The sequence below is a fragment of the Chrysemys picta genome, chromosome 2 (genome assembly GCF_011386835.1).
Source record: "Chrysemys picta bellii isolate R12L10 chromosome 2, ASM1138683v2, whole genome shotgun sequence".
In the NCBI taxonomy this organism is placed as follows: Eukaryota; Metazoa; Chordata; order Testudines; family Emydidae; genus Chrysemys; species Chrysemys picta.
In genome coordinates this window covers 233,995,885-234,013,650 of record NC_088792.1, presented here as the reverse complement: position 1 = coordinate 234,013,650, position 17,766 = coordinate 233,995,885, and positions in this window count along the sequence as shown.

Here is a 17,766-nt window from a genome sequence, read left to right as displayed (position 1 = left end):
TGCGATGTCTGGGGGAAAGAGATTATGCCCAACATACTCCACTGCACAATTCTGATGCCCTCTATTCCTCTCTCTCTCTCACACACACACAGCTCCTCGTTGCCACTCCATCCCCCTTGTAAGCTTGGGGAAGAGGGAATGTGGTGAGGCTGTGAGGAGTGCAAGTACCAGCTGGAGGTAGGAAGAGGCAGGAGACTGGAGATGCAGAGTCCCTGCCCCAAATCTGGGCCTAGTATATGGGAAGGGGCTCTGCACATCCATCTGTAGCACTGGAGGCTCAGAGACGTGTGAAGCAGCCCATTCATCTCAATGAGATATTGTCAGCTGAATGAAGCCTGAAACAATAGCTCCGAGACGTGTCAACTGCTCCATTCATTTTAGTGGGTAGCTCCTCCCCCTCTCATGGTGTCAGGGCTGGTGGGTCTGTGCCATGTATCAAGTATGCCTGATCTCTGCTTCTTACCCCAACCTCAGCACTATGTGCTTGGTGCATGCTCTGAGCATGCCTGTTCTCAGATCCCAACTCAGATTTCAATGCTGTGTACTGTGCCATGCAGCAAACATTTCTGGCTTCTCACCTGGTCTCTGCATTATAGCTCTGTGCCATGAATCGAGCAAGCCTGTTCTCAACTCCCCACCTCCCCTCAGCACTGTGTGCCTGTGCTGTCCACTGAACAAGCCTGTTCAAGTTCCCCACCCTGGAATCAGCACTGTGGGGGCATGTTTGGGGCAAAAATGGGGAGGATCTAAAGAGATGTGAAGTTCCCGCCCCCCGCCCCCGACATTCCCGATTGAACTGACTCCCTCCTTTCCTTTCTACACTCCCCTGCACTTCTCTGGCTTTCCCATTCCTCCTAGAAGGAACTGCATCGGCGGAAGGGTGAGTCTGGAGCCCCTTCTCACTGTTGGAGGCTATGTAGGGAAGACGAGTGGCTCTGATACCCCCCAGATCTTGGCTCACACTGTGGAATAGGGAGAGGGTCTTATCGACCCCCCACCTCCACCCCTCACAAGGCAGAGCCTTCCAGAACCTGGCTCACATGGGAGGGCAAAGAGCAGGGATCAGAGCCTTGAAGCTGGAAAGCAAGTGGGCGATGAGCGAGCGGCTGACAAGCAGCAAGAGAAAATGGATGAAGGAGAGGAGAAGGCCAAGAAAATCCTTGAAGCATTATAAACTGGGAAGCAGGAAGAAATGGTGTGATGACTCAATAAGCAATTTCAAATGAGTGGTTAAAAAGGAAAGGATTCAAAGTTGGAGAGGAGACTTTTTCATATTCAACCAGGATAGAATAAATAATAAATAAGATAATAATAATAATTAATAATTAATAAAGCTGTCCTGGCCCTGTTATATTGTCCTAGAAGCAAGATATCACAGGCTCATAGACTTTAAGGGCAGAAGGGACTATCATGATCATCTAGTCTGACCTCCTGCTCATTGCAGGCCACAGAACCTCACCCACCCACTCCTGTAATAGGCCCATAACCTCTGACTGAGTTATTGAAATCATCAACTCATGATTTAGAGACTTCACATTACAAAGAATCCACCATTTACTCTATTCAAACCTGCCAATGATCCATGCCCCATGTTGCAGAGGAAGACAGCCCCCTCCCCCAGCTAATTAATGTTCTGAAAGCGCATGAGGTACTGCTGGGAAACTAACTCAGTGTTAATTAGGAAGACAACTCCCTTCCCCTTCTGCACCTATATGATTAGATATATTAATAATACCTTGGACAAATGCTTGGAAGCAGTGGGATCTAATCAGTTAAAATCTCCATATTTTCTATAGTAACCCAGTTTCATCCACAGAGCCAGATGATCACATGAGAGTAATATTTCAGAGATGGAAAAGTGATAGATACAGGGAGGGGCCGGGACATATAAAAGGACACGAACTTATTATGTTTGAGAAAGCTCAGTGCCTCTTCAATTCACCTCCTTCTGACCTATTTCACTACCAGTTTAAATGTGTAACACATACCAGAAGATTACACAAATAACTGACGAAAGTACTTACTTGGAAGCATCCTCTTCTGAAAAAAATAGTTTAATGAGAAAGCTTATTCCATATTTGTATAAAGCACCATGTAAGATGGATCTGGTAAGGAAAAATAAGATGAAGACACAATGGACGGATTATCTGGCAGTAGAATGGGCTGATTCCACCAGAGAAAACTTTTGTCTTACTCAAAAACATTGTTGCTAATCCTCCACATGGGCTCATATCAGGGCCACCCAGCTGATTCTGGGAGCCTGGGGCAAAGCAATTTTGGGGGCCCCTTCCATAAAAAAAAGTTGCAATACTATAGTAACATGTATTTGGAAATGTAAAAAATAACCAGTGAAATACATTCAAAAATTAATTTATAATAATTTGAAAATACACGAAATACATTATTTAAAAACATTAAATGCTTTAATGGTATGTATACATTTGCAGTTATATAATGGGCTGTCACTGGGTGATGGTGATGGTTGGTGCCAATGGGCTGTCGCTGCCTGGGGGTGGCACTACTGTTACTCAGGGCTGGGTGGGGAGCTGGGCTCTGGGTCGGGGGGTGCCCGGCTCAGAGGGGCTGGGCTCAGAGCTGGGGGTCAAGGCTGTGGGGGGCTGGGGATGGTGTCAGGGGGGTGCCCGGCTGAGAGGAGCTGGGCTCAGAGCTGGGGGACAGGGCTGTGGGGGGATGGGGTTGGGGGGTGCCCGGATCAGAGGGGCTGGGCTCGGAGCTGGGGGTCAGGGCTGTGGGGAGCTGGGCTCGGGGGGTGCCCAGCTCAGAGGAGCTGGGCTCGGAGCTGTGGGTCAGGGCTGTGGGGGGATGGGGATGGGGTCAGGGGGGTATCCGGTTCAGAGGGGCTGGGCTCGGAGCTGGGTATCAGGGCTGGGGGGGGATGGGGTCGGGGGGCGCCCGGCTCAGAGGGGCTTACCATGCCGCCTCCCCCCTCTCCCACAGCCTCAGCGAGTCGCGTCCAGGAGCTCCTACCGCTCAGCCTGCCAGAGCTCACACCCCGCCCCCTTACCAAGCGGCTCCGAGTGGGAGGACCTCAGGCCCCGCCCAAACCACGCCGCTGCAGCGCTGTCCGGGGCCGGTCCTGGATGCGGCGCGCTGAGGCGCAGGGGGAAGGCGAAGGCAGTGGCGAGCCGCCGACATTCTCGTGAGGGCCCCTGCGGGGCCTGGGGCAAATTGCCCCACTTGCCTCCCCCCCCCCCCCCCAGGTGGCCCTGGCTCGTATCTTATTCTTCACAACTCTCACCTTGTCATTATAGGTGCCAGGTTCATGAGGGTATCTTATTGCACAAGATCTGAGCTTGCTTGCTTGATTTTGTTTTTGGCAAGCATCTCTCTACTTGTCTAGAATGAATATGAGAAATCCTGGTCCCCCTCAATTGCAACATTCCCATTGTCTTGAATAAAGCCAGGACTGCACCCCATGTTTCCAGGTTTTCTATTCTAATTTTTCACTTGTTTCATGATATTACAATGAACACAATACAAACATTTCACCATACTCTTTGTTCCATGGTTAACACAGCCATGAACATGTGAAAACAACCTTGTTATTTTATGGAGTTCTTTATTAATACGGTCAAGTAGCTAATAGTACATTGCACTGCTATCTTCATTCTTTCATCAGAGACAAATGAACTGTACCTTGTCTTTAAAGGTTCTCTGTTACCCTGTAGTATTACTGAATAACCATTTTGGAGGAGAAATAAAGGTCACAGTGAAATGATGTCAGATAAAAGGAGTCAAAAGAATCATGATCAGAAGCATAGGTGATTAACCAAGCAGGGAGAAGCAAGGCTGGTATTGGGAAAGGACTGGAAGCCGGCGTGAAAGTAGTCAAGGAGTTTGTGCTGCAGTGAATTAGCAATAGTGGTCAGAGAGGCAAGAGAAAGCACTTTCTCCAGAACTTTGTTATACAAAGGGAAAATGACAATGTTGATAGTTAGACAGTGAAAAGAAATCAAGCAAGGAATTTTTCTAAAAATGGGGGTGACAGCAAGAGACCAGGAAAAGTCTAGGCAAGAGATGACAACTGAGGGTTAAAATGCATGATCCAGGAAGCAGGCTTTTGAATCAGATAGGCCCCAGTTCAGCAAAGCACTTAAGTATGTGCCTAACTCTAATCTGAACTGGATCCATAGATAATGAGAGAGCGGATAGGATGGAAGAGGGGATGAAATGCAGGTAGATCAGAGGAGAACGGAGGTACCTGGCTTTTGGGGCTGCAGTGGAGCTATGTGTCTCTGTGTTCTTCAAAAAGAAACAAAGGACAAACTTCTCATAATGTTCACTGAAGAAAGATAAAAGGAGGGAGGTGCTGAGGGAGTTAAGGATGGAGTCAACAGCCCAGAACAAGCACTGTGAGTCACCCTTTAGCTCTGTTTGTTCTCCAGCAGAGTCATAAAAGCATCATCCAGTTATCTGAATAAATTCAATAATATACAAATTAGTCCTGAGCAACTCATAAACCATGTATTAATGACTCCATATATAAACAATGAAATTCTAACTGCGGCACTGAGCATTTTCTGTTTTAAAAGATTACTTTTTAATTCTTTGTCTGCAAATCTATTTTACATCAGCGACAGCACAATGGCCTTTAGATAAAGCCAAACTGATTGGTAATGGGCTGAATCTTGGATTACTACACTATGTGTAATCATGGGAAAATCTTACCTCCCGTATTTCCTGCATAGTAATAAATATATATGTTAATCTGACCGGCCAGGGAGAGATATGAGAGACCGAAGAAAATAAAACTAAAACATCATTTAAGTGTTTATCAATCCTTGGCTGTTTGTTTTTGTTTTCTAATATATCTGACTAGCTAGGGTCATGGAAGGCAAAATACTTTGGTAAAAACAAAGTAGCATTTTGTAATCTTATATTCAGCAAACATAAATCTTCTGTTCCATCCCATATATCTGGCATGTCTTAATGTTGCATTTATTTGAATGATGCGTCACCAGAATCTATCTATCTTAGGGTATGTCTACATTTGGAGCTGGGGTGTTTGATTCCCAGCTGGAGGAGACATAGCTGTACTAGTGCTCATTGAGATAGCACTATTTTCAATGTAGTCTCTGTCCCAAGTATGTGCCTAGCGTCTTTACTGTGTTTATCCTCAAAACACCCCTGAGAGGTAGGGCTGAGTTATTATCCTCATTTTACATATGGGGAGCTGAGAGAAACGGAGGCTAATTGACTTGCCCAAGGTCACACAGGAAGTCTGTGGTGGAGCACGGAATTCCAGGTCTCTGAAATCCTAAGCTAGTGCCCTGACCACAGGACTATCCATCCTCTCCCACAGAGCAATCTTACCAGAAAGCTGTAAGCAAGGTGAACATCTTCGTAGCAATAGCACAGATTAGATCAAGCCTGAGCTGAAATTCTGGCCCCAATGAAGTTAGTGATAAAACTTATTTTGACTTCCATGGAGCCAAGATTTCACCCTAGAATAATGTGTGTATTTCCAGACTGTTACCTGTGACAGAGCAATTAGTTTGCTAGATGCAAATTCTTCTAAACTCTTTGCTGCTACCTTATTTCAGAAGTCATCTTTCCAGCCTGAGACATTCTTTGCAAACCCTGAGAGATTCATGTGACCTCTGGCATATTAAACAAATTTTCAGATTCAGAGATGTATTCAGCATCAATGTTGCTGAACTCATCCCTAGTTGAATCATCAGCGACATCCTGCCCTATGTTACATGACTCCTCACTACCGAAATTTCCACCTAGAATAGTAGCAAACCATTTGCTCTACCAAAGCATGAGAGAATACAGTATCTCACATTCCTAGGGTGTTTGCTACAGTAGCAGCTGGTGCCAAGGGCTTCTTCACCATCACAGTAATTGTTTCTTGTTTTCTAACAGTAAGATCACTAGATTTTGTTTTCCCAACATACCCATGTCCCTGCAGCCCGCACCACTTCCAGTAGCTCCCATTGGCAGGGAACGGTGAACCGCACCAACTGGGAGCTGCGGGCGGCCGTGCCTGCAGACAATCAATGTAAACAAACTGTCTTGCGGCCCGCCAGCGGATTACCCTGATGGGCCATGTGCGGCCCACAGGTTGCCCACCACTGCTCTAGAGAGACAATACCCATGGTGACCCAGTGAGTCCCTCAATGCCAACTGACAGAGGGCACACCATACCATAACTCACATCCGGCCTGACATACTCATTGCCTGAATACACTGTTGTCATAATTTGTATCTAAAAGTTGTCATGAGAGTATTGTATGTGAACTGGTGACACACTGGCCATGGCAGTGTGTAAAGCATTATAGATGCGTGATGGAAATATGTTGTTAAAAAGTGTTTCGCAAGTTGTTTATAATCCCAGCCTGTCCTAGACAAAGGAATGTAGTTTCATCTGTCTTCCTGTGTCTCCAATGTAAATTGAGGCAGGTAATGCCTCGAAGGACAATGAAAAGTACATCTACATAGAAGGCAAACAAAGCCAGCAAGTTAAATGAGGAGGGTTTGGGGGTGGGGAGACTGCTTGGTGATCCCCATGAGTATGGATCCTGTGCCCCCAGGAAGACTTCCTGGCTCTTGAGACAGAGACAATAGACTTTGGGAAGTATAAGCAAAGGCAGAAAACCATTTTGGCATCTATCACTGAGGGGACGATAGAGTACAGCACCCTCTGAGCCTTTGAAAACTGGATCCTCTTACCCTGGAATGCAAGAGTTGCTGGAGACTTTAGGTAAGTGAGAAACCTGCATAGACAAAGAATGTGACTTGCTGAAATTAAGTTTCAGTCACTAGAAAGTGTGCGTTGTTTTGTTTTACTTGTAACCATACTTGTGTCTTCTATTCTTATCTGTTATCACTTAAATCTCTGGTCTTTGTTAATAAACTTACTCTTGTTTTATTAGAAAATTATCTCTGTGCTGTGTAATAAAGTAAAGCATGGGTCTTCATTAAACTACTCAGCAGGTGTGTGCTCTGTCTCTCTGGAGGCAGCCAACTGAATAACTTCTGTGAGGGGCCAGTGACAGGAACAGGACACTGCAGAGGAGACGGTTTGAGGGAGACTTGGGACTGGAGGGGATGTTAGCGTCACCCTGCAAAGAGTAAGTAGGTTGGTGGAAGCCAGGGTGAGGCCATTGTGCTGTGAGCAGGTGGCTGGTGTCAGGGCTCTACACAGCACAGAAGGAGTGAAGGTTACAAGGCAGGCAGTGACAGAACCCCTCACTAGTCTGGGTGAACCCCACAGCCTCACGCCCCTCAAAAACAGCAGTGGCACAAGTGAGTGCTCTTGCTCATCGAGCATCTTTGTTACTGTAGCAGTAACTACGTCACACAGCACAGCGCTCGCTGCCAGGGAGCGTACAGCTGCGGAGCACTGCTAGTGCTTGGGTGCAGTCCTGTGAGCTGTGTTACTTGCCTCAGGGGAGGTTGACTCAACCGAGCAATAAGTGGGAGGACAAAACAACAGGTGCTGTAACACGTGTTGTTTGTCTTAAAGAGGGTCAAAGAAAGACAACCCCCCCAAAACAGTATTGACCCCCGGGTGTGCCCTTATTAAACAAGCAAATATTTAGCTGGCTGGAGAGGTCACCTTGACAAACTGATTTTGCATTTGCTAAATAATAGCATACTCTGTGTCTGTGGTTTGCCCTAGGTATAAGTGCATAGCAAAATATCAGGAGTACTGCAGTACTGTTGTCTAGTTCTCAAAATGGGAATGTTTTTAAGGGCATCCAGCAGCACCATAACAGAGCAGTGCAGTAACTGGCAAGAAATGCATAACAGGTGGCACTGCTACTGGAATGTGTGTGGTCTTCCACAAACTGAAGCCAGATGACCCTTCCAAAGGCTTTCAGAGTCACAGACACTAGTGGATGCCCTTGCTGTCATTTCTCATGTTGGCATTTTATAGACATTCGCAGCCCAGTTCAGCGCCACCGGGAGTGGAAGGGCAGTATAAGTACTGGCAAAGCAGCTATCTACCGTAGTGCTCTCCCACATGGGTCATTATTAATTAAGCTAATTTCAACAACATAGTAGTTACAAGTTCCTGCAACAGAACATAGTAATACAAGGGCCAGATCCACAATTTACTCAAGTCCATGGAAAGACTCCCATTGACTTCAGATCAGATCCCTGGATTGGCTGGAGTAGGCAGCATAGGGGCAGGCAGTGACATGTCAGGAGCAGGGCCGGCTCTAGGCACCAGCAAACCAAGCACGGCACAGTTCCAGGGGTGGCATTCCCGGGGCAGCACTTGCGATCTCAGAGGCTTTTTTTTTTTTTTTTTTGCTTGGGGCGGCAAGAAACCTAGAGCCAGCCCTGGTCAGGAGTAGGCTAGAGGAGGGGTATGTGGGATGGTGCAGGTATTAAGAGAAGCAGCTTGTTCCTTTCTATTTGGGGTATGACCCCAGGCGCAAGCTAAGGCAATCCTGAGGAATTTGTGCCCCCTGTTACAATGGCCCCTATGGACAAGTGCAGTGACACACAATTGCCAGGGTGAAGATCCATCTTGGTCATGCCTCCTTCTTCCCATTCCCTACTCTGGCCTGTCCACTGACCTGTCCCCGACCTGGGTGAATTCCCACAGTGAGAGCTGAGTCAGGCCCATTGTGAGGAAGAGCAGAGAGAACTCTGCAAAAGGAGAAAGGGAGAAAATAACTTTACTGAAACTCTCCTGACTCCAGCAGAGCTACTCCTGAATAAGCTGCTCCTGTTGTGAGTTTGTTCAGAACCAATGACTCCAGCTTTTATGGGCTCCAAATCTCACAAGACAGCAGCTCTCATCTCATTTCAAGCCCAGGAAGAAAGATGGAGCATCATTTGAACCCAGGAGGTAACTTACATTTTAAACCAGGAACTAGGTTTCAAGCAGGAGCAGGCAAGGCAGAGCACAAGCCCTGAAAACTCAAGTCTGTAAGCTCAGCTGTAAACTCAGATGGCCTGAGTGAGTTTTAAATCAGACCAAACATGTTTGTCCAAACTTGAAAAGACAAAATCAATATTTACATTCACTCTGAATCACAGAATGTCTACAACCTAGTAATAGCTCAAATTAACAACCCCGTAGTGCTGCGGAGCTATAGAGCGTGCTTTTGTGAGGAATGGATCAACTATCACATGGATATGTATTTGGTGTGGCTCAAGCAATGCCTTTCTCATACCCCTAAGTGTCTTGATGCAAACAAAGGGCGAAAGCTTCTTTGAACAAGCTAGGGAAGATACATCAATCCCCTTATTAACTGATCAACCTAGCAAGTGCTATAGGCTAGCTGAAGCTTGTTAGAAAGGATATGATCCCTAAATATTGACACCTGGGAGAGAGGTGGGGTTGGGCTCAATATATATTCAAAGGGAGCAGCTTTCTTTTTCTATCCCTTTCTTTTATTAGTAGAGAAGGCTGAAGGGAAGCTAGAGGACTAGAATAGTAGGGTTAAGTAACTAGTTAGCTAACTGATTATGCATATTCTATTGCTTTATGACTCACAAGATGCACTGGTATAGGTACATTGATCACTATCTTATTAGGCCCAAATTCTACTAACTTTACTCATACTGAGTGCCACCTTAACTCTCAAGTAGTGTTGCTAATTTTAGACTCTGGGCCTTGGTTAGTCCATACTGCTTTATGGATTTAATTTGTAATTTTATTACTGAGGTAATTCATTTATTAGATGAGAAGGTTTACTGCACAAAATCTAGGATATTTATAGAATCTAAGTCTTTGTGCTGTAATAAATGGAGGTACCTAAAGTTACCTGAAATATTGTTATTTGATAGTAGCTCAAGACCCATCCAATCTAAGGAAAAGCAAACCCACAAAGGAAATTCCTTAATGGCTGATTTACTTCCTTAGGAGAAATGATTTTCATAAGTATTTTTCTGAAAACCTTCTTTCAAAATGTGAAGATGCATCATTTACAACAATTCCACTAAACCTAATGCAAATTGGTGCAGGTGTCAGAGCGCTAGCTATAGAAGATTACAGGCCTAATTGGAATCGATTAACCTGCTGTGGTGGCGGCTGTTGACACTTTGGAACAATGATTGGGCTACTGAGGTAACTAGCTCCATAAGGAAGATATAGAATTGGCAGGAAGAGAAAGTAAGGGGGCTGGGAGAGTGAGCTGGTTGTGGTAGAGAAAGCTGGGTGAAAGGGTTCCCCTGATACATGTCTGTGCTATATTCTGCAGTGCTTGAAATCTAATGATTAAGGTAAACTTGGAGAAAAGGAACAGACTGTGTAAGTGATGTGAATAAGAGACCAAACTGGCTAGGCCATGCAGCACCCTTGGCAGCTGAGGAAGTACTTGGGACAGCACATATCAAATAATATGATAACACAAATGACCCTAGAATGCTCTTCTTCCCATTCCCACTCCAAAAAGAGACTTTAATTTAGACATCTATAAAATTAGCATCTTCCCTTTTTTCAGTGAAGGAACTAAACTCCTCAACACCATGTATTATGTAGCCACTTCACATTATAGTAATTGTCCAGTTAGCAGCTTGCAGAAAATTTTAGATAGAAACATGAAGTGGAGCTGTAAAAACATGTTTAAACATTTCCCAGAGAAAAAGAGAGTGCTTTCCACTCATCTTTCATCCAAGCATCTTAAAAAGTGCTTTCCAAATACTACTGAATTACTGTACACCTCATAGCTCCATGGGGAGGTATCTGACTTTAATCTCATTTTACAGATAGGGAAGCAGAGTAAATTAAGAAGGCTGAAATCAAGCTGAAAGCCTTGATGTTTATAAACACAAAATGTTTTAATTGACCTGGTCTGATTTTTGCATTTTCAGTTTGCAAAGATTTTTGCAGTTTTGACTTTTTGTCCTGGAATAGGACAGGAAAGTCTACTGAAATCTCAAAAATTCTTGAAGGAGGGGAAAACCATCCCCCACCCAGTTCTGATTGCATGTGTACCAAAACACTCTTGGGGAGGTAGTTGGCAGAGGGAATCAAACCCAGAACCTCTGGATTTAAAGAATGAGCCTCCACTGTCTGAACTAGAAGACCCAGCTCTGTTAGCTGAGGCTGTTGCAAGTTCCTCAACCTCTATGTGTGGCTCAGCCACTGCTAGAGCGGGACAGAGTGCTATGCTGACTGGGTATGGCTTACACATGTCTTGTCCAAGGTCACCCAAGTCAGGCACATTGCTGGGACCAAAACCCAGATCAATGTTCAGTAGTTCCGTACTTTCACCAATAGTAAACGCTCCTTCTTGGGAGAGCAAAAGTTTTGGGAGGGTGTTATAGAAATCAGAGATAGGAAAAATGTTTCTGTTCTTATTGGGAGTTCTCCACCCAAAGGGCTTACAATCTTAATTTTTGTATCTAGTACATCATTTGATGACCTTCAGGTCATGCTGTAAAGCTTCTTTCCGGGAATGTGGATGGAATGCATTGCACTGGATAGTGGAGGAATCCTAATTTGATGGGTGTGGGAGGATTTTATGTTCAGGATAATGTTTCATTTTTCTTTTGATTACTTTTTTGTACATGGTCCCAGAGCTTCGGATGGGGCCATTTAAAAATAAATAATAATAAATAACAATAAACTGTGCACAACTGTTCTTTGGGGCTGACTAACCCATTCTCTTGTGCATTCATTGCAATAAATAAAACATGCTGACTTGTTCATTTTTCAAGAATTGTTTTCGTAAAGAAGACAGTGGATTTGAGATGGAATGTTCTTGCCTTTTGTCAGCTTTATGTCGTGACCTAAACATTAGTTTTAGATTTAGGGGGAAATGCAGTTATCTGTGAAGCCTTCATTAGGACGTAATCAACTTCCCTCCTTTCACATGCTTCTCTAGCTTCTTTGGGTCTTCATCAGCAGTGCTCTGAGTGATGCTTATTAGCAGCTGCAAGTCTGCCAGCACCCTTAACAATGTTGGATATTAGATATCTCACTAGTGCAAGATTACTGTCCCACTTCACCCTAATGTCTCCCTTCCTTCCAGCCTCCCTTAGGGGAGGCAATCATCCTGAGGTGTGACACCCTACCGCTTACCCCTTCCTACCTTAGTTAGAAAGCCCACAGATCTATTAAAACCCTGCTATAAATCATAGTTATTAGCCCACTGACTCATCTTACAGCAGTGAGAAAGAATCTGTGATCTCCTGAGTGCTCCGCATCTCACTCAGAAAGCAATAGGGTGTTGATGAATCTTTATGGAATCCTTATCTTGTATTTCTAACAGCAAAACTCGAACTATGTTTTACTCCTGCTGTTTATATATCTAATCAAAGTAGGTCAGGAAATGTGGAAGACAGCACCAGGGCTGCTTGAGAAACATAATATTTGTCAGCGAGCATTAACTCAGCCTCTCTCTTTCAAGGAATGATAGATGAAGTGTGCCTGAAACTCTGTTTAGATTATGTGAAGTAATGCACTGGTGGTTACATTCATCCTAGGCAAATCATTTTCACTCCCTTGAGCTGCCCTACAAAGTTTTCCAATAACACTTTAGGCAGCGTAACAAAAAATGAAGGCTTCACAGCTATCTCGTGTGGGAGTTCTTTTCAGAGCACATTCACAGAGTGCGAGATTGGGACGGTTCTGTATATAAAATAGAGGTGGGCCTAAGTCACAAAGATTGGATTTGAATCGGGATATAAGTTTGGAAGGGGTTAGGTTCCAAGGTTTTGTTTAAGGCCATATCTAATATATACCATTTAGGCTAGTGAGAATCTTATTGATGCAGTACCAAAGAAATTAGGATAACACTTTATTAAACAGTGGACTAGGTTAACCTTTGCTGGTATACCAGGAAGGGCTTCTGTGCCAGGGGATACCTCAGGGAAAGGGAGCCAGTGTTTCAAAGGCCACCCTCCCTCTGGGGGATGCATCAGTGGAGGAGCATGTTAATATCAGGTGAGAACTCCAGAAGAGCCCTGCTATTGCAGGCTTCAATGTGGATGTGATTAATTGATGCATCCCCCTGGGCACCCACTTTTGGAGATATGCTGGTTGGCTACAAGTCTCCCAATAGAAGGGAGGTTGTGAGTGTCTTGGGTCACCTCATTCCCCATCCAAGCATATTTACTATTGCAGGGAGACCTGTGCAAGACTAGGCACCAACAAAAGCCCACAGACCCTCAGTGAATCAAGCTCAACATGTGGTCTTCAGGGAGAGATCTATTTTGTTCTGCATTATGAAGTATAAATGCAAACATTTAATCTGATTGGGCCTGATTCAGCCTAGGTCTAATTCTACTGAAATTAAGGATGTTCTATCAGAGATGAATCTGGTCTAGTGTATTTAATAATTATACATGCATATGCTGCATACACATCCGTTATCAATATCAATTCCAGGCCAATTGTTAACTTATGTTTGCTTGAGTTTTACAATCTACAGGAGAGGCTATCGTTCGATTAAGTACCCTACTTTCCTGCTGCCCCACATGTTTTAAAGAGCTTTGCCTTTATCTTTTTTAAAAGAAGCCTTTGTTGACATCAGCTCATGCTTTTTCAGCAACTCTTTAACTTCATGTGGCTGCAGCAATTAGGAATGCTGGGGATTAAGGGAAGAATCCCATTTAAAACTTTTCATAAAATGCTTCGAACAAGAAGGGGGAACCACTTAAGTCAGTTGCTTCCATGCATGTCTTTTTCTGTGGTATGAAAAATGACTTCAAAGAAAACCCCTCTGTTTCCATTTCAAGGTCTTTTTGTAAGGAAATGGAAACAGAGGGGTTTTCTTTGAAGTCATTTTTCATACCACAGAAAAAGACATGCATGGAAGCAACTGACTTAAGTGGTTAAGCAGTGGAATGCTACCTTTCGAAGATTTATTGGGAGCCGTGAAGGGCTCACTAAACTAGGAAGGTAACTTTTGTATCCTACTGCACTCAAGACTGATTTAATTTCATGTCATTTCTGGAACTGCAACCACAATATGAGCTGTGAGTTTATAAATTGCTCCTCAGAGTGGCTGACCTTGGTGGGGAGAGGAGACTAGAAGGAGTTAGAAGATAAAGATATCTTGCACTGTTCATCAGATATATTTCATTGGGTTGGGGGCCTCTCATTTGTTCCTCATTTCACCTCTAATACCCTCTCTTTTACAGTATGTCAGTCCTATAAAATGATTCGCTCTGTGAACATCAAAGGCAGAGAGGTGGCCTGGTGTGTATTGTCTATTACATTATTTCTGAAATTTGGATCATATTGTGATGTGTTTGAGTTAAAATGGAAGACAAACTGATTGAAAAAGCTATCAGCTCTCCCAAACTAGGACCTACTTTAAAAAAGTGGACTTTTTACTGGAAACAAATATTTAAAAATATTATTGTCTAGGTACACATAACAATTACACAAAAAATTATTTTCTTTTTTGATGATAATATATGCTTTTAAAAAACTAAATTGGAAGGAAAGAACAAAGCAAATGTAAATGGAAGGCAAACTTAGTCTGAATACCATGAAAAATATCCTAACAGATTTATTAGACTGGGGTCATTTAAAAGTAGATTGGACAAAAGTCTTGGGAATATTTTGTCGAGAACAATCCTGTTTTGGTAAGAATTATAGATTAGATGAGCCAATGGTACTGAAGAATTTGTCAGTGGTCATTTCCAGATCTAATTTCTATGATTCTACTACTGCAATGTACGTATTGTATTAAATCCCAATAGAAACCAAACTTCTTTTCTGAAGAAAACTTGATAAAACAATTTGTACTTCCGACTCTTTGGCTATTAGGTCATTCATAAAATGTAAGATATACAATACAGAGCGATCACCTTTTAAAAAGGCTTTTCTTTCAGTTACCTGAGATTACTGTAAATATTACTTCAGTATTCCCTATGGTAATTATTCTTTATACTGACTACAGGGAAGTTTAGGCAATACCATGAATACCAAAGTAATATTGTTTAATTACAAAGGCAAAACTGGAAAGGATCTCAAGGGAAACAGATTCTTCACATGGTAGAGATATAATGTTTGTCAGTGTCTATCAGATTGTGGCCCATGTCTGCGGCATACTGGTGGTCACATACTGCTGGTTCCTGTCCTTGTTTTCAGCTGATATTTGCATTTAAAGATGGCTAAAATATATCCCTAATATCAATCTTCCATGTAAGCAAATACTGTAGCTGCCACTGCAATGTTATATGATCAAAAATGGAAAGGGATGTGATCCATGAGACACTGTTAAGATGTGGTCCACACCAGGGAAAAAATGGAGAAGCCTTGTTACAAGTCATATCAACACAGTAATATCGTGTTATAGTGTACATAGTATACTATAGTGTACATTTATATAGGCATAGTATTTGGAAAGTATAAATATTATAATATATCATAGGTATAGTATATAAATAGTATGTATGATTATTGTAGATAGAGTTGGTAAAGCAATACAAAGATTTCTGCCTTTAGGACACACCAGTTATATTTGTCCAGTTCAGCTGTGGCCCCAGACAGTATAATGCTTTCCAGGCATTCTCTGCGGGGCCAGAGTGGAGGGGAACAATGTGTATCCCCCTGCACACCCTCAGCTTTCTCAGTCACCTCTCCCAGTGCAAACCCCAGACCTGCAAAGTGGCCTCCGTGGGGATGAAGCAGCGCCATAAGGCAGTGAGATCTGCAAAGGGAATGTCCTCGTTGTGCATGAATCTTGTCGAGGGAACAATTCAAATCAAGATCAGAAGTTGCACAGTGAATTGAAATCTTATTCAGATCCAGGGGCTGGGGAAGAAAGCTCAGCCAGACATTTCAAAGACTTGCCTCACAGCATTTTCTCTCAGATACAGATGTTGGAGAGAGAGATGTTATGAGGCTCCATTACATTCATTGTATTGCATAACTTTCCCAGAACTTTCTTGGCAATTCTGTTCTTAACAAAGCCCAGTTGATTTGAGGATTCTATATGTGGAATGACTCTTTTGAAATACAAACACATGATTTTTGCTGCAATAGTAGCTTTTATTTTAATAGCAAGTAAAATTGTCACATCTACAATAAAGCTTTTAAATCTGAGATTATGCAGCTCCATGACTCTCCTCTCTTAGAGATGGATTTTTCACAGGACCAGGTGTTAAGAATGTAACTGTAGACCTTAAGCAATATCAAGGTGGCAAATCATCTCAAATTAGCTAGCTACCTTGTTTCAGCTAGCGAATTCCAGCTCTGCCGTTCATTCTTTTTATCTGGTTTACTGAAGGTCTCATTGTTCAGTATATGAACTAAGATTATTTCACCAGATGGAAATTCTTCTTCTCACCTATGAGAAACAATGGAGACTAAAAATAACACATTTTTAAAAGAGTTTTTACAGGATCATCAAGCTTTGTACATTCCTTACTGTGTTACCCCGAAGACATGTCATCCTCAGCTTCATTTCCCCAGTCTTCTTTCTGGTTTGCTTTTGTCTACCATTTGTTGTTATTTGAGTTTGTATGCACATCATGGCAAGGATAGAATCTATGAGTCATTTTTATGTGGTGCTTAGCTCATTCTTGGGAATTATTAGTTTTAGTAATGTGTTACGGTAACTATCACATCAATTCCTGTATTCCGCTATCCACAGCCTAGGTTTCAAAACATTGGGAAGTCCACTACAGACCTCATTATGCAAGTTGAATCTAACTGTGCAGCAAAACTCCCATTGAGGCCAGAATTTCATTGTATATGGTGAAACATTGTATGAAAAGCTCCAAAATAGATGGAGAGGTGAAATGAAGTGACTTTAGCCCCACAGCTGCAGTTCTTTCCTTATGCAGGCAGATGGTGTTAAACAAGAGTCAACCCTGGTGTAAGACAAGTGAGAACAAGGGGTGCCCCAGAAATTTTTCACATGGTATGAACAACTGAACCACTCTCACTTTAACTTAGCATAGTGTCTACACATACACTTAGCAGCAAAAGAGGCAGATAAAAAAATTAAAATGCTAATGATTACAATAATACAACTTCTAATTTAATGTCAACCATCAGGCAAATGTATTATACATTTCTAGCTTGGATACTTATAAAATTAAAATACCAGTGCAACTTTAAATGTGCACTTACCATGTTCAATCCTGGGACTGTAGTGGTGGCTCATTTCTCCTGGGGCTGGCCCTGGCTCCCCACTCTGGGCACAGCGACCTGCCACGTAAGGTTGCAGCACCACTCAGGTTTGGCCCAGCAGCCTCCCCCTAAGCGGTGATGCGACACTGCCTGCCAGGTCACAATACCACTTGGTTTGGGGCCCTCTGAAATGGGGGCGTATGGCAAACTATCCCTTCTCTGCCCCCAGTGGCCCTGTCCCCCAGCAATATGCATTGTGCATAGCAGGTGCATGGATGTGGGCCCCGGTGAACTGCACTGAAGTCAGTGAAGTTCCATCTGCTTTATTTGGCCTCGTCTATCCATACAGGCAGATTTTCAAAGGCACAAATGTCAGTTAGGTGCCCAACTCACATTGAAAGCCAGTGGGGAGCGATGCTCCTAACTGCTAATTGTGCCTTTGAACATCTCCCTCATAGTGAGTAATCTACTTTGTAGGAGGAAAAAGTAAAGTCAGCCTAAATGATATCAAACCTGAAACAAAACAAGTGGCATTGATGGAATGTGTAATGAAGTGGCATGTCAGAGACTTTATTGCTGTCTGTTTGGGAACTCGGTCTGAGCCCCATCTTTATTTTATGGAATGTGTTTTTAAAAAGGGCTTTAGACTGATCTGAAGTTATGGTAAGACATTTTGATTTGAATAATGGTTCTGTCTAATGTCTTGGTTACTGCAAACTCTTTCCATTAAAATCTCACCCATT